We start from the raw sequence: 20,749 nt of genomic DNA, 5'->3' as shown, positions 1-20,749 counted from the left end.
TGGCCACCTGGTATCTTGGTGGGCACCCAGCACTTCTTGTGGTGGCCACCTGGCATCTTCCTAGGGATGCACCATTTATTTTTGTGGGCACATGGTGTTCTTGTAGTCACCTGGCATCTTGGTGGGCACCCGGTTTTTCTCTTTGCAGGCACATGGCATTTTGGTGTTCACCTGGCATCTTGGTGGGCACTCGGCACTAGTTTGCTGTGCACGTGGTATTTTTGTGGCCACCTGGCGTATCGGTGCGCAGCCAGCATTTATTTTGGTGGACACCAGCCATCGTGGTTGGCAGCCACCATTTCTATTGGTGGGCACCTGGCGTTTTGTTTGGCACTTGGCATTTCGTTTGCTGGGCACCCATCATTTATTCTTGAGGGCATGTGATGTTTTAGTCGCCATGTGGTGTTTTGGTGGCCACATGGTGTTTTGGTGCACAGCCAGGTTTTCTTTTGGTGGGCACGTGGCATTTATTTTGGTTGGCACGTGGCATTTTGATGGGCAGCTGGCATTTCTTTTGGTGGTCACCTGGCGTCTTTGTGGGCACACAGCGTTTCTTTCAGTGGGCATGTGGAATTTATTTAGCCACCCAGCATCTTCATGGGCACCCAGTGTTTCTTTTGGTGTGCATGTGGCATTTTTGTGGGCCCCAGGCATCTTGGTGGGCACCCAGCATTTATCTTCCTGAGCACATGGCTTTTTGGTGTCCCTCTGGCATCTTTGTGCGCACCCAGCATTAGTTTTGGTAAGCACGTGGTGTTTTGGTGGCCACCTGGCATTTCATTTCGTGGGCACCTGGCGTATTGATTGCCACCTGGAATATTGATGAGCACCCAGCCTTTCTTTTGGAGAGCACCTCGCATCTTGCTGGGAAACCACTGTTTATTTTCCTGGGCACATGACTATTTGGTGGCCACCTGATATGTTTGTGGACATCTGGGTGAGCACATGGCGTTATAGAGTAGGCGTTTTGGTGGGCACATGGTCCTGTGGTTGGCACCCATTTTTTCTCTTGGTAGGCACGTGGCATTCATCTTGTTGGGCAGAGAGCGTTTCTTTTCGTGGCCATGTGTCATTTTGGTGGCCACCTGCAATCTTGGGAGGTAACTGGCATTTCTTTTGCTGGGCACGTTGTATTTTTGTGGCCACCTGGCATCTTGGTGACCAGCCGGTGTTCCTTTTGGGGGGCACGCAGCATCTTGGTGGGCACCTGGCACTTCTTTTGGTGGCCACATGGCATTTTGTTGGCCACCTGGCATCTTGGTGGGCACTCGGCACTAGTTTTGCTGGGCACGTGGTATTTTTGTGGCCACCTGGCGTCTCGTTGCTCAGCCAGCATGTATTTTGGTGGACACCAGCCATCGTGGTTGGCACCCATCATTTATTTTGGTGGGCACCTGGCGTTGTTTTGGGCACTTAGCATTTCATTTGCTGGGTACCCATCGTTTATTGTTGTGGGCATGTGGTGTTTTGGTGGCCACATGGTGTTTTGTTGGGCAGCCAGGTATTCTTTTGGTGGGCAGCTGGCATTTCCTTTGGTGGCCATCTGTCATCTTGCTGGGCACCTGGCATTTATTTTGGTGGCCACCTGGCATCTTGACAGGCAACCAGCCTTTATTTGGTGGACACATGACTTTTTCGTGGCCACCTGGCATCTATGTGGGCACCCAGCATTTCTTTAGGTGGGCATGTGACATTTAGTTGGCCACCCAGCATCTTCTTGGCCACCCAGTGTATCTTTTGTTGGGCACCTGGCATTTTGTGTGCCACCTGGCATCTTGCTGGGCACCCAGCATCTATTTTGGAGAGCACCAACATTTGGTAAGGACCCAGCCTTTCTTTTGGTGGGCATGTGGCATTTTGGTGGGCACCTGGCATCTTGCTGGGCACCCAGTGTTGATTTTCCTGGGGACATGACTATTTGGTGGCCACCTGACATCTTGGTGGGCATCTGGCATTTATCTGTGTCAGCACACGGCGTTATAGGGACCACCTGGCATCTTTGTGCGCACGCAGCGGTAATTTAGGTGGCCACATGGTGTTTTGGTGTCCACCTGGCATTTCCTTTCGTGGGCCCCTGGCGTATTGGTTGCCACCTGAAATAGTAATGAGTAGCAAGCGTTTCTTTTGGTGGCCAGCTGGCATCTTGGTGGGCACCTAGTCTTTATCTTGATGGCCACCTGACATCTTGGTTGGCACCCACTGTTTCTTTGGTGGGCACCTGGCTTTTTGTTTGCTGGGCACCCATTGCTTATTCTTGTGGGCATTTGGTGTTTTGGTAGCCACATGGCATTTTGGTGGTCACGCAGGTTTTCTTTTGGTGGGCAAGTGGCATTTATTTTGGTGGGCAGCTGGCATTTCTTTTGCTGGCCACGTGTCATCTTGCTGGGCACGTGGCATTTCTTTTGGTGGCCACCTGGCATCTTGCTGGCCACGTGGCATTTCGTTTCGTGGCCACCTGGCATCTTGGTGGGCACCCAGCATTTCTTTTCGTGCACACCTGGCATCTTGACAGGCAACCAACCTTTATTTGGTGTACACATGGCTTTTTCGTGTCCACCTGGTATCTATGTGGGCACCCAGACTTTCTTTCGGTGGGAATGTTGCATTCAGTTGGCCACCCAGCATCTTCATGGGCATCCAGTGTTTCTTTTGGTGGGCACCTGGCATATTTATTGCCTCGTGGCATCTTGCTGGGCACCCAGCATTTATTTTGGTGTGCACCAGCATCTTGATCAAGACCCAGCCTTTATTTTCTGGACATCTGGTATTTTGGTCGTCACCTGGCATCATTGTGGGCACTTGGCATATCTTTTGGTTGGCATCTGGCAATTGTCGAAGTGAGCACATGGCGTTGTATGGCCACCTGCCATCTTTGTGTGCACCCAGCATTAGTTTTGACGGGCATATGGTGTTTCAGTGGTCACCTGTCATATTGATGGGCACCCAGAGATTCCAAAACCTTACACTTCAAATGAACCTTTAAAGAGGGAGGATGATTCAGGAAACCAAGGCAAAAACTAAAAACTGAGGGCAGCACACTAAAACAGACATAGCAAGGCTACTCAAAAAGATAAAGATTTCAAGCAAAACAAGAAATAAATACAAATACAGGCAATGATTTCAAAAACTTAGCCTTCAAGAAGATCTCAATAGAAAGGAGGATGAAGGAAGTCAAGGCAAATACTAAACAAAAGAGTGGCAGCAGACTGAAACAGCTGTGGAAAGACAATGTAAAAAGCCAGCATAAAGACGCAAACCAAGACAGAATGACTACAACAGAAAGGAAGACCAAGAAATGAATGTCAAAAAGGGGAAAAAAAAAAAAAAAGTTCAAGAAACAGAGGAAAAAAAATAGAATAATACAGTTAAGTACGAAGGAATGACACAAAACTCTTGAAGACAACAATATATGAAATCCTCAGACTTCATATGAACACTGAAATTGGGAGGAAGATTAAGGAAGTAAAGGGCAAAACTTATAACCCAAGGCAGCAAACTAAAACAGCCATAGCAAGACAATGTAGAATGCACGGCCACTCTGGAAACCCTTCGACCTAGAAAGATTACTTAACTAGGGAGGAAGATTAAGGAAGTCAAGGCAAAAACTAAAAATCTGAGGGCGGCACACTAAAACACACATAGAAAGACAATGCAAAAAGCTGGAGATCTACAGCAAAACTAGCAATACCTACAAATATAGGCAATGTTTTCCAAAACTTAGCCTTCAATAAGATCTCAGTAGGGAGGAGGATGAAGGAAGTGAAGGGACAAACGAAACAAAAGAGTGGCAGCAAACTAAAATGAGATGTAGAAAGACAATGTACAAAGCCACGGTGTTCTGGAAAAACAACAAAAAGTGGCTAGAATAGAATGGAAGACGAAGACATGAACGTTGACAAGTGAAAAACCAACAGAGATTAGGGAACAAAAGAAAAACTCTAGGGAAATACAAGGACCAAGAACTAAAAGAGAGATTTCGAAAGAAAACCTAGAATACTAACAACTTAAGGAATGACACAAAACCCTTTAAGACAGCGATTTCAAAACCTTACACTTCCAATGAACCTTGAAAGAGGGAGGAAGATTCAGGAAACCAAGGGAAAAACTAAAAACTGAGGGCAGCACACTAAAACAGACATAGAAAGACAATGCAAAAAGCAGGAGATCTGTAGCAAAACTAGCAATACCTACAAATATAGGCAATGATTTCCAAAAGTTAGCCTTCAATAAGATCTCAGTAGGGAGGAGTATGAAGGAAGTCAAGGGAAGTATTAAATAAAATAGTGGCAGCAAACTAAAGCAGATGTTGAAAGGCAAAGTAAAAAGCCAGGGTTCTTAAGGTGCCAGTATTTAACATTAATGTCTCTTTATTTCAAGGTCAGGAGTGCAATAGTTCTGCTGTCTGTGCATACCAGTGAGAGACGACCTGCTTTTCACCCACTCAGGCACTGCACCTACACTTAGTGACAGATCTGATTTTTTTTTTTTTGCTATTTTCCCCTCCGAGATGTAATAGACAACAGGGCACTCTTTAAGTGAAACTAAATAGCAGTTTTACTTATTTAAGTACAAAAAGTTTTCTCCTGTCGTACATTCATCCACAAGAACTTTAACACCTCTTAATAGAAGGAATAATAAGAAACATGAAACTTTAAGAAACTAGCTGCAGTGGTATTTCCTAGTTTTAGTTTTAACAAAGCAGCTGTGTGGAAGTTGCTAGCTGTCCTTATAGATTAGCAAACTTAGCAAGGACAAGACAGTGACAAGAGCAGGAGCTGAGACCAAGGACCAGCGAAAACCAGCTTTGCAGTTTTGCAACGAGATAGAACGAACTGAGCATATGCAGCGCCCCAGATGTAACTCACAGGCAAATGAGGAAGACTACCGAAAGAGAGGAAGTAACAACCTAAGACCACAGTAACCACCCGGGAGCTGTAATACACCTGCCTAAAGGAGAATTGAAGTAGATTCACACGCTCTCGGAAATATAATGATTAATATGCATATTGTAGTTCTATTTAACCTGAAATTAAAGGGTGTTTGGCACACACGTTTGGGGGAGAGATCCCCCGTGTGCCCGGCGCCGTAATAAAGGACACCTGGTTTACAGCATACATTGTGCTGTTAGGTTATTACCGGATCTGTGAATCACTCTAACCAGCGTTTTCCCTTTTGACTAGAAAATGAAAATCTTCAACAGCAGATAGCCCTGAAATAAGCTTCAGTCAAATCTGGACCTGTATTGTGTGCGTTATGATATGACACAGATCTGGACTTGACTCTTCAAAGCAATCATGCACTAAGGAAAATTTTAGGTAGTTATGCAGAGTTTTAACTCGAGTCTTGGCAACTGAATTTGGGACATGAAAGGTATCAGCATTACAGTGCCACGTGCAGTAAAGAAAACTGCTCTTGCAGTTCAATTCCAACGCCGCATCCTCAAACAAATTGAAGCTGCTGTGTTTGAGCAACATGGGTGGAAATCTCACCTGCCACGCTGAAGTGACGCTGGGGCATTTCTTCACCTTGTAGTCTCTTTCCTCAGGCTTAGTGAATCTCTCCCAGAGTCTGAGGCAAAGCCCATGGATTTCTCCTGTTTGCAACAGGGGATGTCTGAGCCGTCACATGGTGGTTTGTTGTGGGGTCCCACTTGTACCCTGGATTTGCTTTGATAAATGCATCGCTGTACTAGAAAGAAAAGGAAAACTTCCAGTCAGGACACTCGTGAGAATGGACTATCCACAGGGCAACAGAGTGCACTGCTTGTAATGGGATTTAAGACAGTAAAGAATCTTTAAATAGCTTGATTTTTAACAGTTTAATCACATGTTTGGAGTCTGACTGCCAACACAACCGAACAAAAGAAACAGGAAGACAAGAAGAACTGTATTTCAAAAAGCGAGGTTTCTCTTTACCCACCTGAGGGTCTATCACCCAGAGCAGGCTGAAGTTCTGATCCTGCAAGCTGCTCCCCACTGCTTTTATGCTTACCTTGGCAAACAAGGACAGCTGTTCCCATTCTTTTGCAGGTACAATATTTCCAGTTTTACACTGCAGTTTGAATGAAATGAAGACATACATTTAGCAATACATGCAGAATGACGCTCCCAGACCAGGCACAGAAAAAAAAAACACGACCAGGATCATCTCATTTTCAGCAACTTCGGAAACGTCACCCCCCTACTCACACCAAAATGTACCACGCTGCATCAAATCAACCAGGAAAAAAAATCTTCAGGTAACGCTGACCCACAGACACACGGTATCTTCAGAACAGGGCGGCTGTATGAAAGCTGCACACTCAGGGCTGCGACCCCTCTCCCCTCACCACTTTTCTCTCTCCCTCAGCCCGGGCTGGGAGCTCACCTCACCAGGGAAGGACACCAGGGAAGGACACCAGCCGCACCGAGGGACAGGGAGGGGAGAAGGGAGCAGAGGGAAAGACAACGCACAGAGGAGCAGCTCTGCCTTCCCTTGCTCAGCCCACAGCCCACTGGTGCCTGTGCCCAGGGGCTCCGTCTCCATCCCCTGCCCCTCCCCACATCTGGGCTCACCCCCGGGGCTGACCCGGCCGGTCCCGGCTCCAGCGGGGAGCTCCCCCTCGCCCCCCTGGTGAGACCAGCAGGCAGCAGAGCCCCCAGTGCCCACCCCAGGGCCCCGCTTCCCTCACGGGCAGCCCCAGCCCTCACCTCAGCCGGGGCCTGGACTGGATCCTGTCCCTGCCACACCAACATGGCCGGCGGCAGCCCCTGCCCCGGGCCTACAGCTCCCAGCATGCCCCGGGAACCAACATGGCCAGCAGCAGCCCCTGCCCCAGGGCAGGCCCCAGGACTACATCTCCCAGCATGCCCCGGGGCACCCCCCACACACACCCTGCCTTCCACCCTCTGGAAGCCTTTTTTTTCTCTCGTAACAGCTGAGCATTTAACTGAGTAAATCTCAGAGGTACTCTTGTTTCTTCTCAACAAAGCAGCCATCTCCATCTGCTCACATCTGCCAAAAACACATCCAGGCAGGCCAGGAGAGCACAGGGTCCCATCTGCTCCCTGTCCCTCACACAGCAAGGAGGGTGACAGCCACCAGCCCCTGTGAGCTGACAGCTCGCCAACAGCCACCGCGCGAAGGGACACAGCCCCTGCTCAGACACCACGGGCCAGTGGAATGGATCTCCAGAAAGGTACCCAGGAGAGGGACAAAAGCAGGACCAGGTACCTACAAGATCAGAGCAGAATGAGGAAGATAAGAGCGTAACTTGGCAACACTCCAAAAGTGAGAAAAGACACCAAACTCTTCTGAGGATGTCACATCATCTTGGCAGACCAGTGCCCGTGCCTGCACGCCAGCAGGACCCACCAAAGTCTTACTCCTGAGATTTTCACCATCTGTGGTGGAAAGCCACTGGGTTTAACTGACGCCTCCAGCCCTTGGGACAGACAGACAGATGAGAGGCTAACCGAGGCTGTAAGGAAGAAAGAATCCCGTGCTACGTCTACATCACCAAACGTCTCCAGGCACATCAGACCTCAGCACGCTTCCCAGTTCCTCACAGCTCTACTTGGCTACTGCAGAAATAATGACTTTGTCGCTCTCTGTCTTTTCTTTCGTAGCACTGCCCATGGCCGACAGCAGCCTGCTGCAAATTCCTTACTGTAATTCCGCTCACTGACTGCAGTCATGTGTGCATACAGACAGGACCCAGTAAGAAGTGGCACAGCAGGGAACGGGATTTTTGCCAAACTTGACAAAGACACCCTTTGAAAATGACAGCCCTTCTATCTGAAAGAGCAAAAGCAGCTTTAGTAGCGGGGAGGGGAAGGGGGGGAAGCTGAAAGAAGTGCTGTAGCATTTTTCACTACTTTCCCTTGAAACAGTTTGAATGAAATCAAGGTGCAATCATGCCTTGTGACTTTGGCCAATGAAATCCTTTAAAACTTTGAGAAAATCGTTTATACTTTAAAAAAGGCAACAACCAAACCAAACACCACAGTTGCATTTCTAGCAATTACTGGAAATCTGCTGATATAAATGTTGCACATTGCAAAGCTAAAGCACAGCCGCACAGAGCTGTTTGGTGGTTGGAATAACCACCAAATAATAGAAGAAGAGGAGAACATTTTGCAACTTCCAGAACTACAGCTGATTTTGATGGAGTCAAGAACTAAAGCAGCCACAACAGATGAAGGACATCATGTAACATCCATCATGTAACACATGCAAAAATTTTTGTTACTGAGACTCTGGTTCAAAACTAGGTGCAGGCACGACACATCTCTCCATTGCTGCTGAAACCAGAGCTCCATCACTGCACCGGGGTTTCCACCGTGTCCCTAAACACACGCACCTGCACTTCACGTTGGACCTACCCAGCTGATAAATGATCCAGGACCATGAACCCAAACAGAAGGAACAAAGAAAAGTGTGAATTTTAGTTGAAGATTTTTGATTTCTCTTTCAGCTGAAGATCAGATGCTTGCGAAAGGGAAACGCTGGGGCAGACAGCCCTATTACAAGAAACTCACCTCCACAAACAGGAACAGTGACGGCTGCTGGCAAGCTTCCGTCGGATGAGTCGCATCAGACTGGCGATTACTGGAGGAAACCTGGAACAGGGAGAGGGGAGAAAAACACCTCTGTGTTACTCCGACATCATCCTCTAAAGGAATTGTGTCCCATGGGACGCACTCGTTAACTGTCACAGCACATGTCACTAGCAGTCACTTGTCAGCTCCTCGTTTTATTTCATGTTCCTGATTTCTGCGCTGCGTTCCTGTGCACTGCGCGGTGTGCAGCGTGTGCTGCGCTGTGGGATTCACTGCCCTGTCTGCTCCCTGTCGCGTTCCCTGTGCTGTGCTGCTGCGTTCTGTGGTACCGACTGCCCTGTGCCCACGGTCTGTGTGACACTGTCGGTGCTGTGCTGGCTGCTGCGCTGTGTGGGGCCCAGGGGGCGGTCCCCCAGCCCCGGGCCCAGGCCGCGGATTGGCCGAGCCAGCACTGGGCGGAGCCACCAATGGGCACCGCCCACAGTGGGCGGAGCCACCAACGGCCACCAATGGGCACTGGCCACCCCCTTTGGCACGGCGATGCCCAGGGACGCGGCAGCGCAGGCACCGACAGCGGGTGGAACGCGGCGTCCTCGGCTTCCCTGGGGCTGCCCGCGCCCGGCAGAGCCCCCGCAGCCACCCAGCCCCAGCGCCTGTCTCCGCAGGCGATCGCCCGCCCAGGGGTCCGGCAGAGGGGTGTGTGGGGCTGTTCCCGGAGGGGTGACAGCCAGCCGGCCGGTCAGGGTGCCACAGGCAGACGCGGGGCTCTGCCCCGGGGGCCGAGCTGGGGGAAAGGGTCGGCAGGCGGAGGGGTGTCCGGCAGGGACCCCGAGCCGCGGAGCTGGGGTCTGCCATCTCCAGCACACACAGCCCAGCTCGGCGTGGGCGCGGCCAGTGCGGCAGGGCCAGGGGCCATCTGTGTGCCGGGAGCAAGGCTCCAGGGAGGGGTGTGCGGTGTTTGGGGTGTTGTGGTGCATTTTGTGCTGTCTGGTCTATGGAGGTACGGCATTGCCAGTGTGGTGTTGGGGAGGTGGTGTTGGGGGTATGGTGTTGTTGAGCAGGCAGGGTGTTGCTGGGTGTGCATCAATGGTACGTGTTGAACAGCCGGGTTTGTTATGGGATGTATTGTCTGCGTTGTGGTGTGGTGTGGTATTGTGGGCATTTTATGGGTTTGTGCTGTGTACATCGTAGGGTGTTGTTTGTATTGTTCCGTGCTCTATATATTGTGTTTTATATTGTATTTTCAAACTTGTATTTAATTTTCTATTTCATATTATGCATTGTATGGTATGCTATTGTACTGCCTGCACTGTGTTATCTTGGTATTGTTTGTATTGTATTTATTCTTCATAGTGTTGTGTTTTCTATTGCATTGCTTTTCCTGTTGTATTATGTGTATTGTGTATAGAATATAGAATCATATATCATGCCTGGTATGTGATCTATTACACTGTGTATTTTGTGTTGTATTGGGTGCTGTCTGCTGTGTCTGTTGGGTTGTGTGTATTGTGTTGGTCTTGATTCTCTTGTATTGCGTTGTGCTGTTTGTATTGAATGTTTTCATTCTGTTCTCTGGTATGGAATTATTTTATTGTATGGTATGGTATTTAGTTTTTTAAGTATAGTGTGTATTTTATGATATGGTATGCTTTTTATTGTATTTTATGTATCCTACTTTGTTTTGTGTTGTATGGTATCTATTGTACGGTATGGCACTGCATGGGATTGTATTGCATTGTACGGTACTGTATTTTGTACTGCATTTTATGTATTCTACTCTGTTTCATCTGTTTAATGCATTATATGGTATGGTATTTATTTTACTGTATGTATTGTAGGTATTATTTTGTGTGCAATATACGGTATGGTATTTATTGTATTGTGTTTTCTATTCCATTGGGATTTGTATGGTATGCACTGTATAGTGTGGTACGGTGAGTATTGTATTTCATGTTGTGCATTGTATCTACAGTGTTCTGTTTTACCTACGGTGTGGTGTGTGTTGTGTTGTGTGTATTGTACTGTGTGTAGGCATTGTATGTCCTGTATGTGGTTTATATATTGCTTCGTTTAGTGTGTGGTGCGTGGTGTGTGTTGTATGGCATCGGTTTGTATGATGTGGCATTGCATCGTGTGGTGTGTGTTGTCTTGCCTGTACATTGTGTGTTTTGTGCTGAAGGCATCGTGTTTTGGTTTGTATTCTATGTTGCATTGTACGCATTTGATGATACGTAATAGGTACATTGTATGCTGTGCTACAGTGTGTGTGGTGTCGTGTGTGCTGTATTTTCTATTGTGTGTGTTCTGCGTGTTGTTTGTGTTGTGGTTTTTGCGTTGTGTTGCATTCCATGTATCGTATGTCACGCTACGGCATTGCTGTAAAGCAGGTATTGCATTGTGTGGGTTGTGTTGTATGGTGTGTGCTGCAGGGCACGGTATTGTATTTATTGCATGTGCTGTATTCTGAATTGCATTGAATTCTGCATTGCGTTGTCGGGTTTTTGTATTGTATTTTATGCATTGCATGGTATTCATTGTATGGTATGCACTGTCATGCATTTTGCACTGCAGTGTATGTTGCAGTGTGTTCTGTGTGTGGCGTGGCTTGTACTGCACAGCTTGTAGCGTACGGCTTGTGTTGGACTTTGTTTGGCATGGCACTGTAGTACTGTGCACTATTTTGTAGAAGAGTACATACCATCTGTATCATATTCTATTGCATATTCATGGGGATTAGCGAGACACGGTGGACTGAGTCCCACCGCTGGAGTTCTGGGATGGAGGGCAACAGGCTCTATCGCATGTATTGTAGTTTGTATTGTCCTGTATTTTTGTACTGCGGTGTTTCCATTGCATTGTAGGTGTTGTATTTTGTACGGTGATCTCTATTTTTTTGTAAGGTGTGGCATTTACTGTATTGTATTGCACTTTGTAACGTGTTGTATTTCCCATTGTGTTTTGTATGGTATGGTTTGGTACGGATGTCTGCTGTGCATTGTGTGTGTGGTGTGGTTTCTGTGACACGGTTTGTAGGCATGGCATGGTTTGTAGGTATGGTAGCTGTAGTATGGTATAATATTTCATATTGTTTGTCTGGTACGTATAGCAGGGTACGGTGTTTTGCATTGTGTATGTGGTACTGCATGGGGTACAGTATGGCACTGGTAAGGCACGGCATTGGGTATGGTACGGTGTTGAGGAACTCGCTCGCGGCTTGGTGGGGCGCGGAGCCGGTCCTGTTCAGGAGAGCGGCTGTCTGGGTCGTGCCGTTCGTTGTTGTGTTTTCTCCTTATTTGTAAAGTTGTTGTTCCTGTTCCCTCTGTTTGCTGTTCTGTTAAACTGCCCTTATCCCGACCCACCAGTTTCTGCCTGTTTATTTTTTTTCATTATCCTCCACACGTCGGCGGAGGGAGGGCCGTCCGCGTGGCGCATCTGTTGCCGGCGACAGCCGAAATCAAGACAGGCATCCAGCATCTTGGTGAGTACCCAGCATTTCTTTTGGTGGGCACATGGTTCTTTGGTTTGCACCCAGTTTTTCTGTTGGTAGGCACGTGGCATTCATCTGGTTGGGCAGACAGCGCTTCTTTTCGTGGCCATGTGGCATTTTGTTGGCCACCTGCAATCTCGGTAGGCACCAGGCATTTCTTTTGCTGGGCACATTGTGTTTTGGTGGCCACCTGGCATCTTGGTGGGCACCTCGACTTTCTTTTAATATACACCTGGTGTTTTGGTGGATACCTGGTATCTTGGTGGGCACTCAGCACTTCTTGTGGTGGCCACCTGGCATCTTCCTAGGGACACACCATTTATTTTTGTGGGCACATGGTGTTCTTGTGGTCACCTGGCATCTTGGTGGCCACCCAGCATTCCTTTTGGTGGGCACCTGGCATCTCGGTGGGCACCCAGCATTTTGTTTGTTGGGCATGTCGCGCTGTCGTGGTCAACTGCCATCTGGATAGGCAACCAGCCTTTATTTTGGTGGCCACCTGGCATTTTGGGTGCCACCTGGAATATTGGTGGGCACCCTGTGATATTTTTGGTGGGTACGTGGCGTTTTGGTGACAAGCTGGAATCTTGTTGGGCACCCAGCCTTGATTTTGCTGGGCACGTGGTCTTTTGGTGTGTACCCAGTGTCTCTTTTGTTGGGCATGTGGCATTCATCGTGGTGGGCACCCAGGTTTTTGATTGGTGGGCACCTGGCATTTCTTTTGGTGGGCATGGGGCATTTTTGTGGCCACCTGACATCTTAATGGACACCCACCGTTACTTTTGCTAGGCACCTGGCATTTCTTTTGCTGGGCATGTTATGTTTTGGTTGCCACCTGGCATCTTGGTGGGCACCTCGAGTTTCTTTTAATTTACACATGGTGGTTTGTTGGCCACCTGGTATCTTGGTGGGCACCCAGCACTTCTTGTGGTGGCCACCTGGCATCTTCATAGGGACGCACAATGTATTTTTGTGGGCACATGTTGTTCTTGTGGTCACCTGGCAACTTGGTGGGCACCCAGCTTTATTTTGGTGAGTGCCCAGCATGTTGGTGTGAACTGAGCATTTGTTTTGGTGGGCACATGGCATCTTGGTGGGCATCCGGTCCTTCTCTTGACAGGCACATGGCATTTTGGTGGTCACCTGTCATCTTGGTGACCAGCCGGTGTTCCTTTTGTTTGACACGCAGCATATTGGTGGGCACGTGGCACTTCTTTTGGTGGACACATGCCATCCTGCTTGCCACGTGGCATTTCTTTTGGTGGCCACCTGTCAGGAATCTTGGTGGGCACCTCGACTTTATTTTAATATAAACCTGGTGTTTTGGTGGCCACCTGGTATCTTGGTGGGCACCTAGCACTTCTTTTGGTGGCCACCTGGCATCTTCCGAGGGACACACCATTTATTTTTGTGGGCACATGTTGTTCTTGTGGTCCCCTGGTATCTTGGTGGGCACCCAACTTTATTTTGGTGAGCACTCAGCATCTTGGTGGACACCCAGCATTTCTTTTGGTGAGCACATGACATTTTGGTAGGCAGACGGTGTTTCTCTTGGCAGGCACATGGCATTTTCGTGGTCACCTGGCATCTTGGTGAGTACCTGGTGTTCCTTTTGGTGGGCACGCAGCATCTTGGTGGGCACCTGGCACTTCTTTTGGTGGCCACCTGGCATCTTGGTGGGCACTCGGCACTAGTTTTTGTGGGCACGCGGTATTTTTTTGGCCACCTGGCCTCTCGGTGCGCAGCCAGCATTTATTTTGGTGGACACCAGCCATCGTTGTTGGCATGCACCATTTCTATTGGTGGGCACCTGGCGTTTTGTTGGGCACCTGACATTTCGTTTGCTGAGAACCCACTGTTTATTCTTGTGGGCATGTGGTGTTTTGGTGGCCACATGGTGTTTTGGTGGGCACCCAGATTTCTTTTGGTGCACACGTGGCGTTTATTTTGGTTGGCACGTGGCATTTTGGTGGGCAGCTGGCATTTCTTTTAGTGGCCACCTGGCATCTTTGTGGGCACACAGCGTTTCTTTCGGTGGGCATGTGGAATTTATTTGGCCACCCAGCATCTTCATGGGCACGCAGTTTTTCTTTTGGTGGGCATGTGGCATTTTTGTGGGCACCTGGCATCTTGGTGGGCACCCAGCATTTATTTTCCTGAGCACATGGCTTTTTGGTGTCTATCTTTCATCCTTGTGCGCACCCAGCATTAGTTTTGGTGAGCACGTGGTGTTTTGGTGGCCACCTGTCATTTCTTTACGTGAGCACCTGGCGTATTGATAGCCACCTGGAATATTGATGGGCACCCAGCGTTTCTTTTGTTGGCCAGCTGGCATCTTTGTTGGCACCCACCGTTTCTTTTGGTGAGCACCTGGCATTTGGTTTGCTGGGCACCCATCGCTTATTCTTGTGGGCATATGGTGTTTTGGTGACCACATGGCGTTTTGGTGTGCATGCAGGTTTTCTTTTGGTGCGCAGCTGGCATTTCTTTTGCTGGCCATGTGTCATCTTGCTGGACACGTGGCATTTCTTTTGGTGGCCACCTGGCATCTTGGTGTGCACCCAGCATTTCTTTTGATGCCCACGTGTCATCTTGACAGGCAACCAGCCTTTAGTTGGTGTACACATAGCTTTTTCGTGGCCACCTGACATCTATGTGGACACGCAGCATTTATTTTGGTGGGCATGTGACATTTAGTTTGTCACCCAGCATCTTCATGGGCACCCAGTGTATCTTCTGGTGGGAACCCGGCATTTTGGGTGTCACCAGGCATCTTTCTGGGCACCCAGCATGTATTTTGGAGGTAGCACCAAAATTTGGTAAGGACCCAGCCTTTCTTTTGGTGGTCATGTGGCATTTTGGTGGGCACCTGGCATCTTGGTGGTCACCCAGTGTTGATTTTCCTGGGCACATGACTATTTGGTGGCCACCTGACATCTTGGTGGGCATCTGGCATTTATCTGAGTGAGCACATGGCATTATAGAGACCACCTGGCATCTTGGGGGGCACCTGTCTACTACTTAGTCACCCGGCGTTTCTTTTGCTGGCCACGTGGCGTTTTGGCGGGCACCTGGCATCTTGGTGGGCACCCAGAGTTCCTTTCGGTGGGCACCCGGTTTTTGCTGGCCACCTGGCCTTTTTGTGCACACCCGGTGTTTATTCTGGTTGCCAGTTGCCGTCTTGGTGGGCACCCGGTATTTTTCTGGGTCACCACCAAGCACTTAGGTGGCCACCTAGCATCTTTGCACGCACCCAGCATTTCTTCTCATTGGCACCCAGCATCTTGGTGGGTACCCAGCATTTCTTTTGGTGGGCACATAGTCCTTTGGTTGGCATCCAGTTTTTCTGTTGGTAGGCACGTGGCCTTCATGTTGGTGGGCAGACAGCGTTTCATTTAGTGGTCATGTGGCATTTTGGTGGCCACCTGCAATCTTGGGAGGCACTTGGCATTTCTTTTGCTGGGCACGTTGTGTTTTGGTTTCCACCTGGCATTTTAGTGGGCACCTCGAATTTCTTTTAATATACACCTGGTGTTTTGGTGGCCACCTGGTATCTTGGTTGGCAACCAGTACTTGTTGTGGTGGCCACCTGACATCTTCATAGGGACTCACCATATATTTTTTTGTGCACATGTTTTTTTTTTTAGTCACCTTGCATCTTGGTTGGCAGCCACCGTTTGTTTTGGTGGGCACCTGGCATTTATTTTGGCTGGGCATCCATCCCTTATTCTTGTGGGCATGTGCTGTTTTAGTGGCCAAATGGAGTTTTCGTGGGCATGCAGGTTTTGTTTTGGTGGGCACCTGGCATTTCTTTTGCTGGCCATGTGTCATCTTGCTGGGCACGTTGCATTTCTTTTGCTGGACACCTACCATCTTGCTGGCTACTTGACATTTTTTCTGGTGCCCAACTGGCATCTTGACAGGCAACCGGACTTGATTTGGTGGACACATGGTGTTTTGGTGTCCCCCTGGCATCTTTATAAGCACACAGCCTTTCTTTGGTTGTGTATGTGGCATTCAGTTGGCCACACAGCATCTTCATGGGCACCCAGTGTTTCTTTTGGTGTGCACCTGGAATTTTTATTGCCTCGTGGCATCTTGCTGGGCACACAGCATACATTTTTGTGAGCACCAGCATCTTGATAAGGACCCAGCCTTTCTTTTTCTGGGCATCTGGTATTTTGGTGGTCACCTGGCATCATGGTGGGCACCTGGCATATCTTTTGGTCGCATCTGGCAATTATCGAGGTGAGCACATGGCGTTGTATGGCCACCTGCCATATTTCTGTGGACCCAGCATTAGTTTTGTTAAGCACATCGTGCTTCAGTGGTCTCCTGGCACATTGATGGGCACCCAGTGATTTCAAAACCTTACACTTCAAATGAACCTTGAAACAGGGAGGAAGATTCAGGAAACCAAGGCAAAAACTAAAAACTGAGGGCAGCACACTAAAACAGACATAGCAAGGCTACGCAAAAAGCTAAAGATTGAAAGCAAAACAAGCAATACCTACAAATACAGGCAATGATTTCAAAAACTTAGCCTTCAATAAGATCTCAATGGAAAGGAGGATGAAGGATGTCAAGGGAAGTACTAAACAAAAGAGTGGCAGCAGACTGAAACAGCTGTGGAATGACAATGTAAAAAGCCAGCATCAAGACGCAAACCAAGACAGGATGACTACAACAGAAAGGAAGACCAAGAAATTAATGTCAAAAAGTGAAAAAAACCACAGATTGAAGAAACAAGGAAAAAAAAATAGAACAATACTGGTAAGTACGAAGGAATGACACAAAACTCTTGAAGACAGCAATATATGAATTCCTCAGACTTCATACGAACACTGAAATTGGGAGGAAGATTAAGGAAGTCAAGGGAAAAACTAATAACCCAGGGCAGCAATCTAAAACAGCCATAGAAAGACAATGTAGAAAGCACAGCCACTCTGGAAACCCTTCGACTTAGAAATAAAACGTAACTAGGGAGGAAGATTAAGGAAGTCAAGGCAAAACCTAAAAACCGAGAGCAGCAACTAAAACAGACATACCAAGGCTATGCAAAAAGATGGAGATCTATAGCAAAACTAGCAATAACTACAAATATAGGCAATGATTTCAAAAACTTAGCATTCAATGAGATCTCTGATATAAAGGAAGATGAAGGAAGTCAAGGGAAATACTAAATAAAAGAGTGGCAGCAGACTGAAACAGCTGTGGAAAGACAATGTACAAACCCAGCATAAAGACGCAAACCAAAACAGAATGACTACAATAGAAAGAAAAAGAAATGAATGTCAAAAAGTGAAAAAAAATGCAGATTGAAGAAACAAAGAAAAAAAATATAAAACAATACAAGTAAGTACAAAGGAATGACACAAAACCTTTGAAGACAAAAATATATGAAATCCTCAGACTTCGTAGGAACACTGAAATTTGGATGAAGATTAAGGAAGTAAAGAGCAAAACTAATAACCCACGGCAGCAAACTGAAACAGTCGTAGAAGGACAATGCAGAAAGCACGGCCAGTCTGGAAAAAACTTCCACTTAGCAAGAAAAGTTAACTAGGGAGGAAGATTCAGGAACTCAAGGCAAAAACTAAAAATCTGAGGTCAGCACACTACAACAGACATAGAAAGACAATGCAAAAAGCTGGAGATCTATAGCAAAACTAGCAATACCTACAAAAAAAAGCAATGATTTCAAAAACTTAGACTTCAATAACATCTCAGTAGGGAGGAGAATGAAGGAAGTGAAGGGACAAACGAAACAAAAGAGTGGCAGCAAACTAAAAGGAGATGTTAAAAGACAATGTACAAAGCCACGGTGTTCTGGAAAAACAACAAAAAGTGGCCAGAATAGAATGGAAGATGAAGACATGAACGTTGACAAGTGAAAAACCAACCGAGATTAGGGAACAAAAGAAAAACTCTAGGGAAATACAAGGACCGCGAACTAAAAGAGAGAGTTCGAAAGAAAATCTAAAATACTAACAACCTAAGGAATGACACAGAACTCTTGAAGACACCGATTTCAAAACCTTACACTTCAAATGAACTTTGAAACACGGAAGAAGATTCAGGAAATCAAGGCAAAAACTAAAAAGTGAGGGCAGCACACTAAAACAGACATAGCAAGGCTACGCAAAAAGCTAAAGATTTCAAGCAAAACAAGCAATACCTACAAATACAGGCAATGATTTCAAAATCTTAGCCTTCAATAAGATCTCAATAGGAAGGAGAATAAAGGATGTCAAAGGAAATACAAAACAAAAGAGTGGCAGCAGACTGAAACAACTCTGGAAAGACAATGTAAAAAGCCAGCACAAAGACGCAAACCAAGACAGAATGACTACAACAGAAAGGAAGACCAAGAAATGAATGTCAAAAAGTGAAAAACCGACAGAGAATAAAGAAACAAAGGGAAAAAAAAAAGAACAATACAAGTAAGTACGAAGGAATGACACAAAATTTCTGAAGACATAAATATATGAAATCCTCCGACTTCATATGAACACTGAAATTGGGAGGAAGATTAAGGAAGTAAAGAGCAAAACTTATAACCCACGGCAACAAACTAAAACAGCCGTAGAAAGACAACGTAGAAAGCACGGCCACTCTGGAAACCCTTCGACTTAGAAAGAAAACGTAACTAGGGAGGAAGATTGAGGAAGTCAAGGCAAAACCTAAAAATCTGAGGGCAACACACTATAAACAGACATAGAAAGACAATGCAAAAAGCTGGAGATCTAGAGCAAAACTAGCAATACCTACAAATATAGGCAATGATTTCAAAAACTTAGCCTTCAATAACATCTCAGTAGGGAGGAGAATGAAGGAAGTGAAGGGACAAACGAAACAAAAGAGTGGCAGCAAACTAAAAGGAGATGTAGAAAGACAATGTACAAAGCCACGGTGTTCTGGAAAAAGAACAAAGACTGACTAGAATAGAATGGAAGACGAAGACATGAACGTTGACAAGTGAAAAATCAACAGAGATTAGGGAACAAAAGAAAAACTCTAGGGAAATACAAGGACCGCGAACTAAAAGAGAGACTTCGAAAGAAATTCTAGAATACTAACAAACTAAGGAATGACACAGAACTCTTGAAAACAGCGATTTCAAAACCTTACACTTCAAATGAACCTTGAAACAGGGAGGAAGATTCAGGAAACCAAGGCAAAAAAAAAAAACTGAGGGCAGCACACTAAAACAGACATAGCAAGGCTACGCAAAAAGCTAAAGATTTCAAGCAAAACAAGCAATACCTACAAATACAGGCAATGATTTCAAAAACTTTTCATGGACTGGATGCAAAATGGTTCATGAAATTTTCTGGCTCCTTTGGCAGGGAGAAAGGGACCCGCAGATCTGCATCTGCAATTGCAAAATGCTGGGAAGGAAGGGAGGGAACGAGGGAAACAAAGACATGGCAGGTATCTGAACTGTGACTTTGGTTACCTCTGCAAAATTTTTCTTAACTTTCTTCTTTGCTTAGAAAAAAATAAACAAAAGCAAGCAGCAAAACAGTGTCTGTCGAGATTCAACCCACTTGCTTCGTGCAACAGTACTGAAGAGCGGGAAGTTTAAGGCATCATTAAACTCACCCAGCACACCCACTGCAGATCCTGTACTGGGGTACAGCCCCCCCATTCCTCTCCCGTGACCAATTTTCCCGATTAGTCTCTGTCTTCACACCCAGGCTGACTTGTGCACCCTGATCTCCAAACAGTGACCTCATTGCCTTGTTCAACTGGTGAGAAACTACAGTAAAATGGGAGAGGTAAACAAAGCGGAGGGGAACTAATAGCCAGAAGATTTAGGAGGTAGGAATCTGCTCCTTGCCATCCCGCTTCCATTGTTCGCCCGAGTTTGAGAAAGTGCAAGCTGAGCCTCGACGAGCTCTTTTCTGTGCCGGTTCCTCTGCAAACTCAGCCCAGACCTCCAGCGGTTCCCTACCCCCAGCGCCGGCCCTCTCCGTTACCTCCCCCTCCATGCTAGAGCCGCTTCCAGCCGCGGCAGCCCCCCCTCCCTCCCCGGGGCTGAAGCCACCCCTTACCTCATTCCAGTCACCCGGCGGCGAGGAGGGGAAGAGCTGAGGGGCCGGAGAGTCTTTCCCGCCTGGGGACCCTCTAATCCCCACACCCACAGCCCAAACCACGCGGCTCCCGCACGCCCCGCCGAGCGCTCGTCCTTGATGGGGGTAGGCAGCACTTCATGCCTCACGCTTCTCCCCCTCAGCCCGCCCCGCCACCTCAGGGAACCCCCGGCCGGCTCCCCAGCGGGCGGCCGCGCTTCCTCCCCGGCGTCTCGGGTTGGTGGTTCCCGGGGATGGGGGACAGGACATGGAGGCTTGCGCTGGCGAGCTGGGGGTTGGCTCTGAGGGGAACCATCGCCTTTTGTTCCTCCTGTCGCTCCCCTCCCCTGGGCCAGCGCCCGCCGAACTTCTCCTTAGGACCCCCCGCCCCTGTCGGAGGAGGCCTGAAGACCCACTCTTGCTCTGCACCTACCCGGAGCTTTTTGGGCTGTTTGTTATTAATAAACCCCCTGCCCCATTGTATGTACAGAGGGTAAATCCGCTGGGAAGAGTGACACGGGGAGAGCCAAGAGCTCCCAGCGAGGCAGCAGCAGGGTCTGACGTGGGTCCCCCCCACAAGAAACGGGGAGCTGCGGCTAATTTTCTGCTGAAAACATGGTGCAGTGGTAGGGTAAATCACGAAACCC

Source organism: Opisthocomus hoazin, chromosome 15, assembly GCF_030867145.1.
Source record: "Opisthocomus hoazin isolate bOpiHoa1 chromosome 15, bOpiHoa1.hap1, whole genome shotgun sequence".
NCBI classification, from domain to species: domain Eukaryota; kingdom Metazoa; phylum Chordata; class Aves; order Opisthocomiformes; family Opisthocomidae; genus Opisthocomus; species Opisthocomus hoazin.
Note: the sequence above shows the minus strand (reverse complement) of the source record.